General features: G+C 36.3%; 1 long non-coding RNA gene across 1 annotated transcript; it reads left to right on the top strand.

Annotated features, from left to right (window-relative positions):
- The first annotated feature begins 583 nt into the window (after window positions 1-583).
- On the top strand, window positions 584-14,152 carry LOC103102828 (uncharacterized). Its single transcript, XR_001624310.2, has 3 exons — window positions 584-663; window positions 12,479-12,686; window positions 13,902-14,152. It is a non-coding gene; the product is annotated as an uncharacterized LOC103102828 (long non-coding RNA).
- Window positions 14,153-18,689: the final 4,537 nt, after the last annotated feature.

Below are 18,689 nucleotides of genomic sequence, written 5' to 3'. Positions count from 1 at the left end.
TGTATCATCATTGGCTGGTCAGCATTAGAAGGGATGCTTTGTTCAGTCGGATATCTCTACACACAGTGTTGGGTTTTTAAAAGTCTGTTTTTAAACAGTAAGCATTTTTCCAAAGGCAAAGCCTAATTCTTGTTTGGAGAGCTGCCTAGCATAAATTTTATTGTAATTAATTGGTGGTTAAATTTATATAAAAATATGTAAATAGCTATAGATCTGTCTGGACCTATGGTTTTCATCAGTTTAAGGAATTTATGTTGTGGAAAATCCCTTAATAAATGCAGATTGGCAATTTGTCTTTAAATTACAGCCCTAAAGAGTTCCTTAGAGGTATGTGAGGGTTAAATGGCTTGCCACACTTATTATTTCTCAAAGGCAAGATTTGAATTTTGCTCTTTCTGATAACCAAGTTCTATCTAACATGTACAGCTTTAGGCTGGCAAAATATTTTTCATACATTATTGGAGTTAAGTTTCATAATTACTTTGTGAAGTTGACACTATGGATATTCCCATTTTACACATGACTATGAGGTCATAAGGCATAGTGGATAGAATGCAAATGCTTTTGATCTATATCACCATGGAAAAGTCATAACTTCTCTGAGACTCAATTTCTTTACCTGGGAAGGAGGAACAATAATGCATATGATATCTTGCTCACAAAGTTGGTATTATGCTCAACTGAGATTCATAATCAGAAATAGTTATTAACCTATTATGTGCTAGATCTTGTGCATACAAAGAGAAACCAATGGGATAATATATGTAAAATACCTTTCAAACTTTAAAGTATTATACAAATGTAGATGATGATGATGGTGGTGGTGGTGGTAAGGAGGAGGAGGAGGAGGAGAAGGAGGAGAATGCAGAACCATGAAAATGAGGGTAGGAGATGACTGCTAGGGGAAATGGAGGAGGTACAAATCTGTACTGAGACGTTGAAGTAAATAAGGGGAAAAAAAGAAATAGAAATAGGATTTGACGAATTGTGAAAAACAATGGAAACTTCTAGAGATCCTGAAGGAAGGGAATCTAGAAATGGGGAAGAGGAATGAAGAAGCTGTAAGAGTAAAGGCTGAGCTCTGGGAATTATAAATTCAGTTAGTTCAAGGAATTTATAGATTCATAGTTTCTAGGAAATGAAGGGACTTCTCATCCAACCCTTAATTTATGCAGATGAGGAAATTAATGCCCTTAAGGTCTTTCCATTAGTGTGGGCAGTGTCTAATAGGCTGAGTTGAGGAGCAAAGCCCTTTAGGAGGTTACTGCAATAGTGCCAGCTTAAGGCAATGAGGGCTAGAATTAAATAGTGGCAGTGGAAATGGAAAGAAGCAGACCATGTGAGAAACATTGTAAAGGGGAAACCAGGATTTAACAAATGATTGTATGTGAAAGGTATGGGAGAAGAAATAATAACTCTGAGATTTTGAGCCTTGATGACTGGGAGAATATTAACAGAAATAGAAAAGTAAAAGAAGGGAAGGTCAATTTAAGATGTTGTGTGTCAGCTTGATTCTAGAACTTCCAGGCAAAGATGGTCCCCCAGGCACTTAAAACTAATAATAGTACTTTTATTTAATGACCATTTAATGAGCCAAAGATCAGTTATCCTGATCATAGGACCAGGATAATCTGAATTCAGATCCTGCTTTTGATACATTCTGGCTTTGTGACCTTAAGAGAAATAACTTCTCAATGCTTTTGGTAGCTCTCAGTCAAAGAGAATGTGCCAGCTTACTTGTACTGGTAAAGGAAGTTTCTCATTTAGGACTTCCTCAAATTAATGAAGTCCCAGATCTAGTCCCTATCATTTATTCCTATCCTATTATAGTATTTACAAGGAAAAACATAATTTATGTATTCATAGATCAGGAAAATATAACTAGACAGGCATATAAAGTAAAACAATCCAGCCTCTGTCTAGGATGCTCCAAAAGCTTTAGTCTAATGTTTAACTAAAGTCCTAGAGGGCTACTTTGTTTGCTAATCCTCTCCAGTTAGAGAACCCTTGATTACACCTAGCTCTCTTGTGACCTTGAGGTGAGAACGGTATATTGTGCCCTAAAATCTACCTTCTTGGTTTTTGCTTTCGATTGGGTATTCACCCAATTGGGCATTAAAGAAGAAACTTACTGGTCCATTTTACAATCTCAGTGTCACTCTTGAACAATCAAGAAGTTCTTCTGTTTGCATGTTCATCCTTATCATTACAAAATTCCTTGGCTAATTACATATCTCTTCTCCGTCTACTTGAAGTCTATTTGAAGTGAAAGGTATGAGTTTATAGGGGAGAATAGGGGATTGGAAAACTTTTTAAAAAAGGAACTTATCATACATAAAGTTTGCATCATATCCCAAGTAAAAGATTAAAATGTCCCTCTAAAACAACATAAAACTCTTCGATCATACCTGCCATCACATAAGAAGAATAAAAGAATTGTCTATAGTAAGAAACTACATATCTGAGGATACTCTGTGGCTTTTGCATGCTCTGGGAAGTCCTGGTCTATTAGATACTAAAGTCATATTCTATGCTTTTTTTTGGAGGTGTGTGTTCCATATTTCCAGTGTTACTCCATCATATCCCTGACCTATTATAAAGATAAAAATAAGGCTCTCCACTGAGGAATCTTCAGTGATCTACCTCACCCTGGGTTTCATGGATAACAATATCATGGTTTGCTATCTTACTGATGCTATTGAGTAATTCAGTCATCTTACATTTCTCAGAAATCTGTAGTGTTTCTTTCCTCCTGGCCTTTATGTACTTGCTCCTTTTCTTCAACAGGACCATTGAAGACTGGCATATACTGGTCAGTGCAAAATAAAATCTATTTTAGAATGAGAGAAGTTTAGGGGGTACAAACTATAATAATAACTAGCATTTATAGAACATTTACTAGGTGCCAGGCACAGTGCTAAATATTTTCCAATTATTATGTCACTTGATACTTACAATAATCCTAGAAAGTAGGCACTATTATTCTCTGATAAGGAAAGTGAGGCAGACAGATATTAAATGACTTGCCAAGGGTCATATAGCTAAGGAGTGTCAGAGACTCAGATCTTCCTGACTCAAGACCTGGCACTCCACTGTATCCACTGTACTATTGAGCATACAGCATTTAACACCTGTCTTCAGGTCAGCCCACCTTTCTTTCAGCTGCTTATGAAAAGCTGTCTTATTTCCATCATACTTCCAATGGGAAGATCCCATTATCTTTCTTTGAAATGTGCATATTTATTTAAGAAGCAGTCTAGTGCAATGGAAAGAGAACTTAATTGGCTGTCAGAAGACTTGGATTCTAGCCCCATTTTCACTTTTTACTAGTCGTGTGAACATAGGCTTCAACTCTCTCCACCTCTCAAAGCACTACAGAAATATGAGTTCTGAGGATCCAATCAATTGCTGTTCCTAAAATGTTTTGTAGATATACAGAGTGATTTCTGAGATGCTTTAGTAATTCTAGACAACTTAGACCATTAGGGTAATTCTCAGATTTAGGAGTCTTCAACAAGGGATTTTTATGGAACAAAGAGGTCCACTAGATGAATATTCTTTCTTCTACTGTTTTTTTTTCTGTTTTTCATTTTGAGTCCCTAGAACTCATTTAGAAGGAATCCAAATCAGTTTACCCAAAGGAATGGTATTGTATGATGCAAGGAATCCTTTAAGGGGATACAAAATCCTCTTCTATTTCACAGACATTGAGTTTTGAATTTTGCCTTGTAACTCTCAGGATTCGAGCCCGTCCTAGGTCCCCAAAAGTAGCTCCATGTTTTACTATAATAACCTCATCCATCGCAGAATAAGCATCTTGGGGGGAGGGAGAAGGGTAGACATCAAACATTTAGGACTGAGTGCTCTGCCTATGAGTTCAGTGTAAACGAATCCAAGACATAAGGTTGGGATTTCCTCAGAAATCCAGCAAGGCTTAAAGACCACAGAGACAAGTGCTTCAGGCAGAACAGATTTAGGATTTCATAGAATGTGTCTAGCAAATGAGGAAAACTACAGGGTATTGGAGAAAGTTGAGAGGAACATAAAGGGTAAACCATCCCTGAAAGTAATCCTTGGGGATAATGATGAAAAGCACAAGAGAAAATTACTTAGAGGCATGAGATCAAGGTTTGAGTCCTGCCTCTGGCATTTACTAGCTATGCAATGCTGGACAAATCAGGTTACCTTTCTGAGCTTTAATTTTACCATCTGCAAAATGGAGAGAGTAATACTTAGATTATCTACTTCATCAGGCTGCTATGGGAAAAGTACTTTGAAAAACTTAAATCATAAACTTAAATGACAAATAGAGTATATTTTTATAAATTTATGACTAGGATGGAATAGCCATGATTAGCTTTATCACTAAGAAGAGGAGTGATTGTCTTATTTCCCTTGTATTCCTTTTTTATTGTCGCTGCTCAGTATAATAAGCAATGTTGGAGCCAATAGACAAGGACATAATGTGCAGTTGTGTGTGTATTTGTGAGCTTGTGTGTTGGAGATAAAGAAAAGTTGTGCACTTGGATATTCACATAGCACTAATGCTTGGGATCAGTTTTTACCATACAATGTGTGTGTGTGTGTGTGTGTGTGTGTGTGTGTGTGTGTGTGAGTGAGTGTACTTATCTGTTCTTCATGCTTATATTACTAATAGTTCCTAAGAGTCATGAGTAAATCAAAATCAAAATAGTGTTAGTTGAGCATGGCAAAATAATACATCATGTTTGAGTTTGTCTGTCTGTCTTAAAGACTAACTATTACATTTTCCCAAAGTTAAGGTATATTGAGTCAGAATTAAATCAAATTTAATCTTTTTTCTTCCTGCCTTCCTTCCTCCCTTTCTTTCTTTCTTTTTTTCTCCCTTCCTTCCTTCCTTCCTTCCTTCCTTCCTTCCTTCCTTCCTTCCTTCCTTCCTTCCTTCCTTCCTTCCTTCCTTCCTTCCTTCCTTCCTTCCTTCCTTCCTTCCTTCCTTCCTTCCTTCCTTCCTTTCTTTCTTTCTTTCTTTCTTTCTTTCTTTCTTTCTTTCTTTCTTTCTTTCTTTCTTTCTTTCTTTCTTTCTTTCTTTCTTTCTTTCTCTCTTTCTTTCTTTCTTTCTTTCTCTCTTTCTCTCTTTCTTTCTCTCTTTCTCTCTTTCTTCCTTCCTTCCTTTCTTTCTTTCTCTCTCTCTCTCTCTCTTTTTCTTTCTTTCTCTCTTCCTCTCTCTCTCTCTTTCTTTCTTTCCCTTCCTTCTTTCCTTCTTTCCTTCTTTCCTTTCTTCCTTCCTTCCTTCCTTCCTTCCTTCCTTCCTTCCTTCCTTCCTTCCTTCCTCTCTTCTCTTCCTTCCTTCCTTCCTTCCTTCCTTCCTTCCTTCCTTCCTTCCTTCCTTCCTTTCTTTCTTTCTTTCTTTCTTTCTTTCTTTCTTTCTTTCTTTCTTTCTTTCTTTCTTTCTTTCTTTCTTTCTTTCTTTCTTTCTTTCTTTCTTTCTTTCTTTCTTTCTTTCTTTCTTTCTTTCTTTCTTTCTTTCTTTCCCTTCCTTCTTTCCTTCTTTCCTTCTTTCCTTCCTTCCTTCCTTCCTTCCTTCCTTCCTTCCTTCCTTCCTTCCTTCCTTCCTTCCTTCCTTCCTCTTCCTCCCTTCCTTCCTTCCTCCTTCCTTCCTTCCTTCCTTCCTTCCTTCCTTCCTTCCTTCCTTCCTTCCTTCCTTCCTTCCTTCCTTCCTTCCTTTCTTTCTTTCTTTCTTTCTTTCTTTCTTTCTTTCTTTCTTTCTTTCTTTCTTTCTTTCTTTCTTTCTTTCTTTCTTTCTTTCTTTCTTTCTTTCTTTCTTTCTTTCTTTCTTTCTTTCTTTCTTTCTTTCTTTCTTTCTTTCTTTCTTTCTTTCTTTCTTTCTTTCTTTCTTTCTTTCTTTCTTTCTTTCTTTCTTTCTTTCTTTCTTTCTTTCTTTCTTTCTTTCTTTCTTTCTTTCTTTCTTTCTTTCTTGACCTTTACCTTAGAATCAATACTGAGTATTGGTTCCAAGGCAGAAGACTGGTAAGGGGTAAGCAATGGAGGTTAGGTGACCTGCCCAGGGTCACACATTTAGGAAGTGTCTGAGGTCAGGTTTGAAACTAGAATCTCCCATCTGTAGGGCTGGCTCTCAATCCACTGAGCCCCCGTGCTGCCCCCACTATTTTTCTAATGGTTAAGGTATAATAATCTAATTGATTGTGTACATTTAGGCATGTAGTCTGGGGTCCCAATCACCTCTAGACATTCACTAATTTGATTTCATATCATGGAGGTTCTTAATGATCATTTACTCAACTTGACCTATTTTAATTCATAAATGGATGGATTATTCTGAATTATTTCTCTAAATCTTCTCTTCACCATTAAGGAAAAATGGGTCTTTGGGAACCCACAATTTTCCTTCTTGCCAGACTGGGTACTCTTCTACTGTGTAGATTTTGAAGAGTATGCAGACTAGATAAGCTCCATCCTACCTGATGACAAGAAAAGGAGTATTCTAACCTGTCTGCATCCCTCCCAGTCCTAAACTGTTATAACTGTATGATAGGATTATCTGGGGTCCCACTGTATGAACCTGCCTCCCATAATCCAGATCAAGGGAAAAAGCCTGGATTTCCATGCACAATTTTTCAACCTGAATATGATTGAATATGGGGTGACCGACTACAAGTTCATGGGCTCAGTGGAAAAGAGGAAGGAAGGAAAATTTATCTGCCACATTCCTGTCATAGCAGTCATGGTATTTAGGATTATTTGGACTTTTTGTCTTTTGTTTGGGGAAAGGGTCATGAAAAGGGCATGAGGATGCTTATTGAAGAAAGAAGGGAAGAAGAATGAGAGAAATAATAAAGATTGGAGGATATATATCCTTAAACTTCTCCACATAGACTCAGAAGATGTAAATACATTGTACCTATGTACCACATATATCTCACATGCATATCATAAGCAAGTTAAGACGAAGAGTCTTTAGTTCTCAGAAAGATCTTTCACCCAAGGGTAGCCTCCTGATGGACCAAGTTGCATGAGGCCCTTGGGACAAAGGGGCTTTGATCCCTCAGGAAAATAAAAATAATTATCTCATTTGATGTCATGACCCAAGAGACTCATTGACGTCAAGACTGCTCACCCTACTTCCCCAATGACCTAAAGTCAGAAGCCTGCTCCTGGACCCCTTTGGATCTCCCATCTTTCACAGAGACATTTTTACTGCCTTTAATTCCTCAGAACTAGAAGAGGTGCATGTGGTAGGAAGATAAAGACTGAGAAATGACATAAGCTCCTTGTGTTGGTATGAAGGCAGCTCCTCTGGATAAGGGAGGGGAGATTGGTCTTGGAAAGACATAGCAAGTTCTGGACTGGAAGATGGTGACTTTGGGTTAGGATCAACACTCATGCTTTGCGAGCTTGCTTACTTGTAAGATCTTGTATCGGTTAGTTCTTCCTTGTTGTACCTCAGTTTCCTCAGCAACAAAATAGGAAGACTTACCTTGCTCCATTTCCAAAATTGTTGGGATGTTGTGAAAATTTATCCAGAGACCAGAAAGAGTTACTGAGACAAAGATATTTGAAAAATGAAAGGAAGTTGTTGCCACAAACAAGAAGGTTTTAAAGAGACTGAGATTGGCAGTTTGGTAGGCATTTGAGTAAAGGAGAGCCTCCTTACCATTGTGATTGTTTCTTCATGCATTCACTATGCATCCAGGGTCCAGTGTCAGCTTTACAGGTTCCATTTTACCAGTTCATTCCAGATTCATCAGGTACCAAGGAAGTGACTCATATTAAACAAATTCCCAAGAGACTAACAGTTTGCTGATTTACAAATTTGTTGCTTTAAGTGGATTGTGACATTGGCAAACCTGATCCATATATTTTCTTCCCAGTACAGAAACATACCTAGGAGATAAAAAGAAAAAAGAAAAGGTGCTTAGATATGGAGATAGATGAAAGGGAATTATATGGTCTTAAAAGACAGATAGTATCATCACATATGATAACAAAATATCTCTCTTGTAGATTGATCTATGCCTGTGAATTAGATGAGAAAATATGTTTTCCAATCAGGAATACCACCCTGGAATTCAACTTAGAATATTCTGTGGCCTTATTGGAGGGAGAACTTTCTCCATTGGTATAGATTGTAACTTCTCCACATATTCTCATCCTATCAGTGTTCTTATGGGTGTCCCATAAATCCTTTAAAGAGGATTCTTCCTGGAAATAGACTCCTTCAAGGTCTTCCCCTGTTTCTATTAGTAATTGGAGATTACCAATGAAGTACTCAGGTTATCACTTCTCTTCACAGTGCTGGAGACACACTGAAAAATCCTTATTCTTTGGCTCTCTCTCTCTCTCTTTTTCTTTCAGATACCTTTGGTTTGTACCAGTCATTCATATGTCATTATTTCCAATACTGTGGCAGAGTGTCAAAAGATACTTGGATTCAGATCCCAGCTTTAATATGTGCTAGCTGTGTGCATTAGTTGGATTCAAGGCATTTTTTAGGGTCACAGATCAAGAACTATCTTAGAGGTGTTTTAGAGCACAATCTACTTTATAGATATAAAAGCTGAGGCCAATAAAAGGTTAAATGACTTAGCCATGAACCCAGTCTCGAGTTCCAAATCTAGCCTTGCTTCCCATTGATTCCTGTTGGATACTAGGTTTCATAAATTCATCTTCCTAAATGTCTCCATCCCTTTCTTTCCATTGCACCTGTGGCTATCCATATCTGAGGCCCTCAGTATTTCATTTCTGGTCCCTAGTCCTTAGGGGTCCCAACCAGTTCTAAATATTATGATTCTATAATGGTTCTTCTATACTACCCTGAATATCTATAAATCCTTGTCTTGGAATTACCCTAATAGCCATCATTTATATAGTGCTTCAGTGCTTGCACAGCAGTTTACATTTATATTCCTGTTTGAGCTTTCTAACACTTTTGTGAGGAAGATACTATTATTATCTTCATTTTACAAACGAGTAAACTAAGGCTAAAATGGGTGAAGATACTTGTTCAAGGTCACACAAGGCTAGTAAATCTCTGAGCAAGATTCAAACTCAATCCTTCCTGACTCTGTGTCTAGTGTTCTATCCCTTATGCTACTTAGCTGTCTGAACCAATCAATAAATGGTTGAATCAAAAGGAAAGTCTCTTGATTCCTGGTTCTATTTTATGTCTTTTTACTCTACCATGCTTGATGCTTTACAGCCATGATTAGCAGCCACGTTACTGATGCTGAAAGATGAGCATTGCTTTCTGGTAGGGCATAGCTCTGACTCTAGGGTCACCTCTGATCCTCTTCTCAGACCCCTCTCAGGCTATATCTTAGTTTCACCAAAACTATTTGTCTGGTACTCAGTGAAATTCCAGACATGGAGTTGGAGTCAGTCTATGTCTCAAATGGGAGATTTGAAACAACGGAAAGTTTTGGTTTTCTTTTTTTCCTTCATCTAAGGACTTCTTGTCCAGATCAGAAGAAACAACTGGCCTAGGATGGGAAAGGATTATAAATCTCTGAGGATTTTTCTAAACCTCAGGGAGGAAACACATCTCTGTGGGTTCCCCAATTATGGGTCAGCTCTGGGGAAGAGGAGGAGAGAGGGATAGCAGACTCTTACTCTGTTATCTGTTTAAGATTCTCTTTTTTCTTTCAACTTTAGAGACATGTTTGTCAAGGGGAAATGTGTTGAGTCCTGGGTTCCACTTTTTATCATCATCACCATTTATAGGTTTTGATCAAGAGCCCACTGATTAGAAAATTTCTACAAGGAAAAAACTTATTTTCTTTTTTCCTTTCTCTAGTCTCAATTTTCCCACCTGTAAATTATGTATAAAAATGTAGCTCTTTCCTTTCAAGTTTTCTGAAGAAAAAAGTACAATTGGGCACCCCACTATCACAACCTCAAGTTAAATTATCATTAACTGAAAATCTACTCTAAGGTCATATCAACTCAGACTCTTCCCACAAGGAAGGATGGTGATGCCTTTTGTTGATGGGGGAAGAGTGTGGGCTCCACTTAAAAACATTTTTTTTTTTTGCTTTTCAGTCTGAGGCAGAACTTTCACTTCCCTAGCAACTCAGAGTCAGATTATTGCATCCTGATGGCACTAGAATTTCCTGTTTCTCTATAGTAGAGAAGAGTGTAAAAAGTAAAATACTGCAATAAAAAAATAGGGGAAATATAGTTGTTGTCTTTCCCTCTCATTTATATTCCATTCATGTCTTGGGTTATATGTGTGGTGACTATCCCCTCTTCCTTTTCTCACTCTTTCGTAAATCATACCCCACTTAATTGGTCTCAGGGAAAAAAGTCAACCTCGTCTAGGCATTTGGTCAAATTTTGATCAACCTTAGTTTCAAGTTTTGTCCCCCAAAAGAGATTTAGGAATGGGCACCCAGCAGAGCTTTAGTCTTCCTATTTCTACCCTGTATAAAACTGTCAAAAAGACTGAAAAGTAAGATTCGAGAAGTATACAAGAAGATGAGATTTGTTTTATTTATATTGAAGTAGAGAAGTCTGAAGGCATAGTGATAGAAGAAGGGAGTAGAATCATTCATGGCCTTTACGTTGCTGTACCTGAAATAATCCCTTTCTCTATCTTCTTTTCTAATCCCTTTCTTTTCTTTAACACATTCAAAATATTGCTTCCTCCATGAAATCTTTCCAGAACCTTTCCCTAGTTAATTAATTAACAATTTTATCTCCAGACATTACATAAGTTATGTGATTTTCTAATGCAATTATCATATAATATTTGTGTAAAATAGTTGTATGTTTTTGTATCTTATGCCCCTCTTAGACTGTGAGTTTCATGAGGGCGGAAGAGATCTTATATAAACTTTGTCTAGTGCCCAGTACCCATCAAAGTACTCTGAACATAGTAGGGGCTTAATATATATAAAATTATATATTTCTATTGAATGTATACAAGTGTCTAATGAACTCATGCATGTAGGTCATTCCTGGAGGTCCTCCAACTTCAGTGAAGGTAAAGCAAGTGGACAATTTATACTTCGACTTGTATAATTGAAAATCCATTACCCTAAAAAAGAACTACATTTCCTGGGAGCCCACTGACTTCCTGTCCTTACATACTTTCTGTCAACAGGGGATATTAGATGGGGACATGGAGGGTCCCGCCTCTTTTTGACCCTATTGGCGAGCATGGTGGTGGTGAGTGGGGATTTTGAAAAGGCTAATCAGCCATGGGCACGGGGTCTTTATTTCGTATCCTCTTTATTCCTTGATTTCTAATGATTATTAATGAATCTCCTAAAATATAATATTTCATTTTATTGAGATCTCATTTTAATTTTTACAAACTTTAGGAGCTTAGATTAGAAAAAAGGAAGAACTTCCAGACAAATGGCCTCCTTAAATTTTGGAATTAGAACTTATAGTCCCAGTTCCATGTAGGTCTTAACACTGGGTAAATTCTCTTCTATCTGATGATTTCTATGGGCTCCTGCTTCAAGATAGGACAATGGACACAATTATCTCTTCAGTTTTCTTTTAATCTTAGTATTCTGTGCCTCTAAGATAACAAATACAAGATCTACCAGCTTGTATTTATATATATATATATATTAATATATATATTTGCTTGTTTCTCTGCTATTCCCCCTTTCCTTCTTCTTAAGGGAGAAGGAGGCCTTGAAATAAGATAATATCCTAGAATGATGTAAGACCTTTACTTTGGCTAATGCTTGGAGCCATGTGTTATTAGATGATGGTGCTAGGCTTTGCTTTCCCATTACTGTATTTCCCCAATGTCAGGTCAAGTTTCATCAATATGGCAATACTCCACATGCCACCAGAATGGCTCCAGTATGGAGAGTAGTCAAGTACCCTGAAACTCTGGGAGCTTGTGTTCAACTCTTCATGACCTCATTTTGATGAGTTTTCATGGCAGAGATACTAGAGCAGTTTGTCATTCCTTCTCTAGCTCATTTTACATATGAGGAACTGAGGCAAACAGGTTTAAGTGACTTGCCCAGGATCACACAACTATTAAGTGTCTGAGGCCAGTTTTGAACTCAGGGAGATGAGTCTTCCTGACTCCAAGCTCAATGCTCTATCCACTGTATATCCTAATATATATATAACCAAATATCTATAACCAAAGATATAAGCGAGTAATAAATCCAGGAGTTAAACCCAAGTCTTCTAATTCTAAAATGAATACCAACCCCTCCACCCTCCACCTGAATCATGCTGATAATTGAAGAATTAGGGATGGAATAAATTAAGCATGTCATATATATGTACATACATACACACATATGTATATATATATATATATATATATATATATATATATAGAGAGAGAGAGAGAGAGAGAGAGAGAGAGAGAGAGAGAGAGAGAGAGAGAGTCAAACCTAGGTACTTGACAGTTTCAGAACTCATCAAATTTAGTTTTGGATGCCCTTTGACAAGAAAAAATTGTCACAGTATTTAATGTTTGCTTGGCACTCTGCACCCTTACTAGAACTCATTGGCATCGGCATCTCTGGAAGCATATGTCCACTCCAACTGAAACAAAGAATCATGTAGTTAGTTCAGGAGCACAAAGAAGAGCTCAACACTGAGAAGCTGTAGGAACTTCAAAGGCAGGAGCAACAGCTAGTGTCCCAGGACTTTTCTTCAGATAAGGAGGAGGCAAAGGAGGATTTCTCCACTTCATTCAACAAGAAAAGGTAAGTAAAATGGGTGGTAGTGCAAAACTGTTGGAAAATGCCACCCTGATATTTAACAAGCTGAATTGTAATTTTTTAAATGACCAGACCCTTTCCCATTTTAGAAGAATTTTGAAATGCAAATAAAAACAAGCCTCACTGGATAGGTTTCTTGTGAAGCTTACACCTGCTGAAACAGAATCTGGGTTCAGTGGTGATGAGGGAGAGAAAAGAGAAAGAAAGAACTCCAGAAGGACTGTTGTCCTTAGATATTATGGAAGGAGACTCATAGTCAATAACATTTCTTCAGCCCACCATTTCCTTAGTCCATGAACTAAATTATTTTATTTGATCTAATTATTATTTTTTATTTCTATGTACAAGTATTTATTTAGTAAAATACAACTACATTAATGCATATAATGCTATATAGAATATGAATTTTCTGGGTGTCTAGAACAGATTGATCCAATTAACATTGGGAAAAATTCATTTGTTACTTGACCTTTTTGGTACTTGATCTGTCTTTGGGAATGGATTAATGAAGAGTATGAAGGTAACACAGTATATATATATACATATATGTATATATATGTATATATGTATATATTATATATTATATATATACATTTTTATATTTATATTTTATATATATATTTATATGTATATATAAATATATATTTATATATATTATATATATATTTTTATATATATATACATATGTATGTATATATGTATATATTTATATACTTCCTCCTTTTGTTCTTTAATCATTCTGTATGTATGATTAAAATCTGCTGGAATATCTGTAAAAGTCATTGAAGTGTGCTCATTAAGAGGTATAAATTTTGTCTATTTCCTTAGAGTTATAGTCAGTCTTTAAAAACATAGAATTAAAAACAAAATAAAAGAGAGCAATGAAAGAAAGTTCATCTACAAGTATCTTGGATCAGGAATCTAATTATTAAAAAAAAATTCTGGACCTGATGTAGAGCATAGCACAGTATTACGCACCTACTGTTATTTGTGATTTATTTGGGACAAAGTAAAATAAATAAGTGTGTTGACATATAATAAATCATATAAGTTTTTACCTCAACAGTTTTAACATAAAACATACCATTTATTATTAAAAAGTGAATTTCTTCCATAAATTACCTTTTCCCAATCTATAGAACTTTTTCTCATCTTTCATATGATAAAGTCTTATTTTTTATTTATAACAATGGTTTGCAGATTTTCTTAACTAGTCATCTTGCTGTTCTTCCAAATGCAAGAAACTTATGTTACACAAGAGAAGAATAAATAATAGCCCTTCCAGAAGACAAGTCCCACTGAACTTCTTTGCAACTCTTCTCAGGACTAAATAAATTGTTGTGCAAGATTTGTTTGTCAGTTTGGGGCAATTATCTTAATTTTTAATCTAAATTTTGTTTGTGCAACAGTTTACCTGATCTTATTCAATTGTAAATTGAATTCTCTCTGAGATGTTTGACTTCTCTATATAGAAGTCTGCTGGAATGTCTATAATAGTCATTGAAGTGTGTTCTTAAGAAGCATAACTTTTGCCTATTTCCTTAGCATAATATTCAGTCTTTAAATGTACAGAATTAAAAACAAAATAAAAGAGAGCAATGAAATATGTGTGTTTTCATAAAACCTCATACTCTAAAGGGGGTGAAGCTCAATTCAGTTTCATCTCATCAAAATTATATGTTCTGAATCAATCTAGTGTCAGTAGAAGCACAAATATAGTATTTCTTCTTACAAAATGAAACCTTATCAAAATTCTGTTTCCTACTCTTATCATCTCCTTTTCTTCTCATAAGAACTCTAATAAATCTGAGCCCCTGAATTATGTCCTAACATGACTTTCCTAGACCATTTTTACCCATTCTTATCTTTCCCAGTTCCCTATTGTCCAGTCCTTTGAACCAAAAGTTTTTGTGCCTTGGGCTTATTTTCTCCTCCCTACCCTCTTTCCTATATTCAAGAACAATGTCTTGGCTTGTTTTTGTTTGTTTTTGTTTCTTAAGTGGATGAAGATTTCTAATTAGCCCTCTGTCCTACTACTCTCTACTTTCCCCTCAGGATTTAATGACCAAAATTGTGCCTTAGGATGGGAAAAATCTAATAAATCAAATTAGAGACTGACCATAAATCTCTGACGACATCTGAGCTATCCGTGTTTTAAGCAAATAAAATCAGTTTAATTTTTACAGAATTGTGATGACTAACTGTCCTGTAGGGAGTGTCTGGACTCTTGGCTTTTCTTAAGATTTTTAGCCAGGAACAAAGAAAATGGACTCAAATACTGAAACTGTTTTTTAAGGGTTCATTACACTAAATTCTCTGCTTCTAAGCACCCATTTTGTCTGACCAAACTCAACCTCCCCAGTGAAATAGTCCCAGGTACCTGGAATACAATGGTGTCAATAGTGGTATTTAAAACCAAAGGTGTGCTGGAGCCAGCTCTAACCTTTTAAGAGATCTGTTAGGGGACCGGTTGTTAAATTTTTGCTATTTTTTATTTGCTAAAATTTTATTTTCTAATTTCTTTTGCTATTATTTTCTAAAATCTTGCTATTTTTTTTTTTCGATTAGTGTGTATATCTCAGAAGTGGCAATCTCCACAAATCAGGGTATGATTTATTGTTTCGTTGATTGTCTAGACAAGAAAATTTTAAGAATGTTGATAAAACTTAAAAATATGTGTACACACATACCCCCTTAACCTTACTAAATATTTAGCAGGACAATCTTATAGATCTATAGAAGCCTGAGATAAGTAAAAATTTGGTAGAAGGCTTAGGGAATTAATTAATCAACAACAAAAGCAGTGACCCACCTTTATATAGCAATTTAAGGTTTGCAAAGAGCTTTATATCCATTTATATCTCATTTGAGCCTTACAACAATCTTGTCTATAATTTACCTTACTTTATGAGAATAGGTCACCATTCAGAATAACAGTTAGGTCATAAAAGGCTTGAGACTTCATTTCATCTAACCCTCCCTTCTTCCCAACTTACCTATACCTCTTAAGGGCACTACAGCACTCCCAGACACCCAAGCTCCCAACACAGATGCCATCTTCAATTCCTTACTCCTTTTCAACTACCCCTTCCCCTATCCAATTGGCTTCCAAGTCCCATTGATTCTGTTTTCCCAGCATCTCTTGTGTACACCCCTTTCTCTACTCTGACCCTTCTAGACAGACCTTCATCACCTCACCACTGATTATTGCAGTACACTTTCTCCCTAACTCTGGACATTTTTACCAGCTATTTCCTGTGTCTGGACTTCTCTTCTGGTTTCTTAGCTTCCTTTAAGGCTTAGCTAAAATTTTACTTTCTGCAGTAAACTGTTCCCAGCTTTTCTTGATGCCGGTGCCTTCTCTCTGTTGATTATTTCCAATTTGTCTGGCTTATACATTATTTATATGTAATTATTTGCATGTGGTCTTCCTCCATAGATTGTAAACACCTTGGAGAATGGGATTTTTTTTTTCCTTTCCATCTTCAGGGCTCAGCACAGTGCCTGGCACATAGAAAGTGCTTAATAAATGCTTGCTGATTTAGCTATCTTCATGCCTTCAGACACAATGAAAGCCAGTAGAAACAGATAAGAAATTATCCTATTTAAATTGACTTCTCTAATAATGTTCTAAATTAACCAAATAAATTCATTTAAAAAAATAAAATAAATTGACTTCTCCATAAAAAGCCTGACAACTTTCCTCAATTGCTCAATCTGGTGGGCAACAATCCCCACAGCCAGGAAGTTCTTCGCTTTTATTTAACCTATAACTAGCATACTACAGCTTTTAGAGTTATTTCCTGATTGAAACTTAGAAAAGGCTACTAGGATAGGTTCACAGATTTTAGAGTTTATCTAGTTCAACTCCTCTACCTATCACTACCTCATTTTATGTCTGAGGAAAACGTGACCTGGAGACTTTGAGAGACTTGTTCAAGATTGCTCAGTAGTAAGTCGTAGGGCAGAAGCCTGTTTTATATTTTAGTCTTTTGACTCTAAGTGTTGCTCAAATTCCATTTACTGATTCACTCAAAGATCCATGGGTATCTGAGAAGACAGTCTCTTCCAGGACTTGAAGGACAAAGATTCTGATCATCTGGCTTCCATCTTGAAGACAGAAGACACACCATTCCAGGCTTTCTCTAAATCCCTGAAGGAGAAAAAGACCTTAGGAAGAAGTTAACTTATCTCAGGGCAGGAAATCACCTGTCTTCTGTTTTCTAAGGTGGAAGCCAGAAGAATAGGATCTTTCTTCACCAGCACAGCCGTGGAGGAGACAAGAAACATAAAGTAATCTATTTCAATCAATGAAGAGAGTTTTATGCAAATAGATTCTAGGATTCTACTATCTATCTATCATTTCTATTCAGGATTATAAAAATCAAGGCAGTCAATTGTCTGCTGAACTTTGATAAATTAATGATCCTTCATTTCCTCACTTGAGTGTATTATCTCTTTGGTGTGATATGCTAATACTTTCTTTGAAATATTATATACATGTGTACATATACATATATAATAGCTGATGGTTAGAGCAGAGATTCAAGATTTTTGTTGTGTTTTATTTATATATTTTGATCACTATTTTTCAATATAATTTATTTCTTTATAATATCTTTTTATTCTATATATTTGAAAAGATTATCTTTAGAAAGTGTCCACAGACTTCACCAGACTGGAAAAAGTGGACCCATGATAAAAGAACAGGTTAATAATTTCTGGCTTAAAACTTTATCATTCCCAGATGAATGGAAAATATATTTCTGTGGCTTTCTCACATTACAGAAAATATCATGGATTTTCAATGAACAATGGCACAAATTGGAACCCAAGGGTATAGGAGGGAGGAAAAGGATAAGAAAAAAGAATTCAGAAGAGTTTCTAGAGTTATGGAAAAAGTAGATAGATAAAGAGCCATATCACTTCAATAGCCAGAAGAGTTCAGTTTGGAGCCAAGACAAGAACTGGACACTAAACCAAAAAGTGGAGATCCTAAGTACTTGAGTTGAAAACATTCATCCTTCAGGGAAGTAGCAACCCATAGAAACTAGGTAAAGACCACTGATTTCTTGAGAAGAGAAATAAAAGGGGCTTGGCCAGGCATAGATAGACTCGACTTATTTGCATGACTAAAGAGACATTTAGACTTAATGATGTACATTGAAGATATATCTTCTGAGCTAGAAAAAAAGCTTGGCTTTAAATTTATCTTCTGCACATACAATTGTTGACCTTGTTACTCCTCCCACCAGAAGTCGACTTATTGCCATTGCCTCCAGTATGAGTGGCTTAAGAAAGTGCCACACCAAAGATTTGCTATGAATTGGGATACCAAGAAAAATGGAATGGCTACGTAACCTACAAGCCTATGGTCCTTGAGTGGGGACAGGTCAGGAAGGGAATTTGCTATGCTATTGTAGCCTTTAAGAACTCAATGAATAGAAAATTACATGGGGCAGCTGGGTGGCTCAGTGAATTGAGAGTCAGGTCTAGAGACAGAAGGTCCTGGGTTTAAATATGACCTTAGATACTTGCTAGTTGTGTGGCTCTGTGCAAGTCGCTTAACTCCCATTGCCTAGCCCTTACCACTCTTCTGCCTTGGAGCCAATACACAGTAGGAAGGTAAGGGTTTAAAATAGAAAAGAAAAGACAATTTCACAATCTTTCCAGGAGCTTGCCGTTGTACAAGCTCTGTAAGAAAGTTCATTCCTGTATCTAACTCTAGTCTCCTGCTTCTGGTTTTGCTCATCCTGCTACCCCTTTATTCTTTTTGACGGTTGAAAACACCATTGTACACCTTGGTATATAGACCTTATAAGACTTTAAGAGTATTAGCAAATCATTTCTATCAATTTCTCTTGCCTCATCTAAGTAACAAAGTCTTTTAGCTTTTCCTCATAATTCTTGTTTCCTGTTTGAATAATTTTGTTCACAATTGACTCCAGAATTTCTGTTGAGGTCAAAACTAACCTAAATTCTAGGAAA

The sequence above is a fragment of the Monodelphis domestica genome, chromosome 8, assembly GCF_027887165.1.
Source record: "Monodelphis domestica isolate mMonDom1 chromosome 8, mMonDom1.pri, whole genome shotgun sequence".
Classification (NCBI taxonomy): Eukaryota; Metazoa; Chordata; class Mammalia; order Didelphimorphia; family Didelphidae; genus Monodelphis; species Monodelphis domestica.
This window is presented reverse-complemented; position numbering and strand designations above follow the sequence as displayed.